This window comes from Ictidomys tridecemlineatus, chromosome 12 (genome assembly GCF_052094955.1).
Source record: "Ictidomys tridecemlineatus isolate mIctTri1 chromosome 12, mIctTri1.hap1, whole genome shotgun sequence".
NCBI classification, from domain to species: Eukaryota; Metazoa; Chordata; class Mammalia; order Rodentia; family Sciuridae; genus Ictidomys; species Ictidomys tridecemlineatus.
Window position 1 is genome coordinate 92,940,196 of NC_135488.1, and position 4,382 is coordinate 92,944,577.

Genomic DNA, 4,382 nt, shown 5'->3' on the forward strand with positions numbered 1-4,382 from the left:
TTAGAAAAGAATAATATTTGAAGACTAGTTGGGCCAAATAAATGAACGCAAGGATTTAAATACCACACAACAGCACTAGTGGTGCATCTTACCCACCATTTATTTTAAGGCAGGTGTTTTCAAATTGTTAAAACAACCAATAAGATATTACAATTACCAAGCATGAAAAAGAACTGTCTGTTATTCAGAGATCTCAGAGGATAATTAAAAATTCCAAGGGTATAAGTGAAAACACTATTATCACATGAAACCAATAATAAGAAAATTTGATTTTTTTTTCAAAAATAATTTGATGCATGTGTAACCACCATCTTTTGCAAATACGATATGCACAAGTTGGTAATTTGACAATTTTTTTCACTCCTCTGACATTTTTGAAATGCCATATTTACTCAGAGAAGATCTTGATTAAAGAATTTAATTTCAAAGAACTAAATATTGTTGATTTTAATAGACACTGGAGATGAGTCTCTACTTCCAGGGCCATTTAACATTTATTATTAAGCATGTATAAAAATCAATGCCTGCTTCATGGAGTATTAAAAGCACAGTCTTTAGCTTATGTCACCCTTTGCCTATGGGAGACCATTTTAACATCACATTTTGATATGGAACAAACTTAGAAACAAATTGATCTTTAAAACAATTCATAGAAGCAAACAAATTCCACTTCATAAATCATTCATAGAGAGGTCTTTCACTGACCACAAAAATAGAGGCTTAGAATAGTCTTTTTCCAATACAAGAGTCTATCTACTTGCTTTCATTGCTTATGCATTTTACTGATAGTATTGGACAAATGTTTTCAATTCTCTGTACCATTTCTCAGGTGCTGATGACACAGGAAATAGCCTCTGATGCTTCTTAGATTTTGGCTGTTTTATCCCATCAGTGGAAGATTATTGAGCAAAGGAAGGAAATCTTACCACAAGTGAGAGATTCCAGAATCTTCTGCACTATTATTATTTTTTTTCTTCCTTTCAACAGTTTCTTTGAATGTCTAACATAGGCATCCCTAAGCAAACTTAAATAACAAAGGAGGCAAATGAGCAATTTGTAAAGATTTTTGACAGATAAAAAACAGTATATTAGCATTAAATCAGCTATTCAGCAGAGATGGGCTTTATTTGTCACATACTGAAGTGCTTAAACTTTCAGGTAGGGATGAGAGATGCTTGTGCTAATCCAGATCAAAACATCTCATAGCAAAAGACAGCATATCACCTTTGCCTTCTGAAATGTACTTTCTCTGAAACTGTCTATATTCCAAAGATTGGTGTTTTGGGTCCACTGTGTTTTCCAGTAGTTAATACCCTCTATTCATTCACTGCTTTCTGATGGGTCCCCTTGACCTTTGACCTACTTTCACAATGCACTGCACCCCCACTGCAGCCTGGAATTTGGAAAGGCTTTTCATTTAGGTGGTCTGTTTCTATACTCCCGGGCTCTAATACCTATTTCCACTAGATATTCATTTTTATTGGTGGTTTAAATGTAGCTTTGATTACTATATGGTGGTGCCAGGTGATCCCAGTCAAGTTTGAGCTTGATTGTATTAAAATACATTTGTATTGACATGAACTGATATTTATCAGGACACTGTTATAGTTTTTGAAAGGGAATGGGAGGTCTTTGTGCTGGGTGGGGCATCTAATAGAGATGAGAATAGAGGGGCTGGCATGGTATCTGTCCAAGGTGATTAGACTAAGAGTTGTTGAATATCACAGAATGTTAAAAGGGCCTAATTTACTAGACTACATTAAGGAGAAAGCTCAGTTTTATTTTTTAGGCATTACCAAGTATGGAGGAATGTGCATAACAACTTCCTCCCTGTACTGGTGCTTATCACATGCCCCTTCTGAGACCTGACCCCTGCAGTGGGCAGGGATTTGGTTTGCTCCTTTGCTGTTTCTCCATCTCATCCCTTCTTGCCCTGCATTCTCTCTTCCTTCTGGGCTGAGCTGTTTTCCTCAGCCCTGCTAATGTTTTTGGTGGGACCCTTTCAAGATGACTCCAGTCTAGCTACATTTTGGCATGTTTACCTGGCCCTACAGAAAACCATAATCCTTGCTCAACAAATAACACAAGTGTAGGCTGCTCCCTCTGTTGCCCTGTCTTGGCGCTGTCTTGACGGACAGCCCTTCCCACATCATACCTTCAGAATCCTCTAGGTAAACTTGGCCCCTTTCTTAATTTCTCGTAGCTGCCCAGGGGGCAGACGTCTGGCTCTCCCATGGAACCTTCTATGGTGTCCCACTCTATGCTCATGGGGACATCATGGTCCAGGTCCTTCATCTGAGTTACCAACCATCTGAGGAGAAGGATATACCACTTTTTTCCTTGGACTCTCTGCCCACTCTGGTTCTTGGGTTCTTGCCATCTCACTTGGGTTGAATGGACAGCACTGAAACCCGTCTCATTCGGCATGGCAGCTCTGCATCTCTAATTCTTCTTTATAAGTTCAGTCTTCTCTCCTGTAGGTCGTTAATGGGGTATGGGAAAAATCTGTTTCTACTCTTTACTTGTAAGTCACCCATTTAATATCCTACTGCTTTTTTTTTTTTTTCAGGGTTGTCAAAGATGTTGGAAAGAGGAACAGAACTGTCTCTGCCTGAGCTCAAGGGAGGTGACCTGTGTGGAGTTCTAGAAACCACTGGGAAAACTGTGGAAGGTGTAGCAGTATTGCTCTGCTAGGGCTGCTATAACAAGATATCACACATTGGGTCGTTTCAACAACCAAAATTTATTTCTTCACAGTTCTGGAGGCTAAGTCCAATACTCAGGTGTTGGCAGGGATGATTTCCCATGAGGCCTTTCTCCCTGGCTACTAGATAGCCGCCATCTTGCTGTATCCTCATATAGTCTTTCCTCAGTGCAAGTGCCTCCCTGGTATTTTTTGTGTGTCTAAATTCTCCTTCTTATAAGGGAAATTCCAGTCAGAGTGGATTAAGGCCCACCTTAAAGACCTCAGTCTAACTTAATAATATTCCTAAAGATTTTATCTCCAAATACAGCCACATTCTGAGGCACTGGGGCTTGGGGTTTCCATACAGGAATTTTGAATGGATACAGTTTATTCTATAATGAGAGGAGAAGGCTAAAGCCAGGGTTACTTAGCCTCTCCTGGAAGAGGCCTATTCTCTCCAGTATCTATTCACCTCCTGACAGGGTACATAGAAAGCACAACTCAAGGGGCGGGGTACTGGAGTGCCACAGCATGAGCACATGTAAATAAGCTAATGAAATTCAGGCACTGGTGCTAATTTAGCCATCAGAGTTTCCAGTCTGGTGAGATTCAGAGACATTCAGGGTATGTATTAATTCAGTTATTCAAAGAGCATAAAAGTTCAAAGTTCCAAAGTTGTTCTATACAACATGGTATGATACTAACATTTTTATCTTTAAACAATGTAACAAGAAGTTCAGAAATCACCTAGCCATAACTCTATATGTCTGACATGAAACAATTAACTAATTCTGCCTCTAATATAGTCAACCAAGCAGAGAATTGAGCAATTCCTTGCATTTGCTTGCTTAAATTATGTAAACAATTATCTCAATAGACCACTTTGCTTTGCTTTTGTAGATCCAATGCCTGTCTGACTTAAGTGGCATATTTATTTAGGAACATCACATTTTGATGAGGCTATTTTGATACAACAATATTGACACGGCTCTTCTGCTGTCAAGACATTTTGGTCACACTTGAAAAAAGGGGGAAAAGGTGGAGGTGGGGGGAGCCCTATTAAAATTACAGCTTTAAAAAGTTGTTATATGTTGGGGCTAGGGATGTGTCTCAGTGGTAGAGTGCTTGTCTAGCATGTGTGAGACCCTGAGTTCCATTCCCAGTACTGGAAAAAAAAATCATTCACAGGATCCATTTATCTCATTCAAATGAACCCCAGCCTCCTGGTTTTTCTTCAGTTGCAGACTCCCCTGAAGAACCTGTGTCTGTTTCTCTCAAAAACCTGTTGGTGCCTCATTTGATGCCTCCTACTCTCCAGATGTGCCCTGTGCCTCTAGTACAATGTCACTTGCATTTGGCTTGCATTGTACTCAATATTATTATTATTTTTAAAATTCTCTCACCAAATCAGTGGGAAGTGAACTTACTCTGCTTTTTGCCACCTTTTTCTCTTTCCCCTGCTTTGCGTAGGCTAGGGAGAGATTTCCCATCTCCACTGACTTTCTTAGTATTAGTGCCCTCAAAGGCCTCTCTAAAAACCTAAGTCCTCTAAAAAAGAGTAATCTATTTTATTAGTTTTGTATTGCTTTCCAGTGAAGTTAATTTACATAATTGTCATATAAAATATAGATTTAATTGTAAATTAAAGATACAGAATTTAACAAATGTTACTGTTAGATGAATAATTATCACCAAT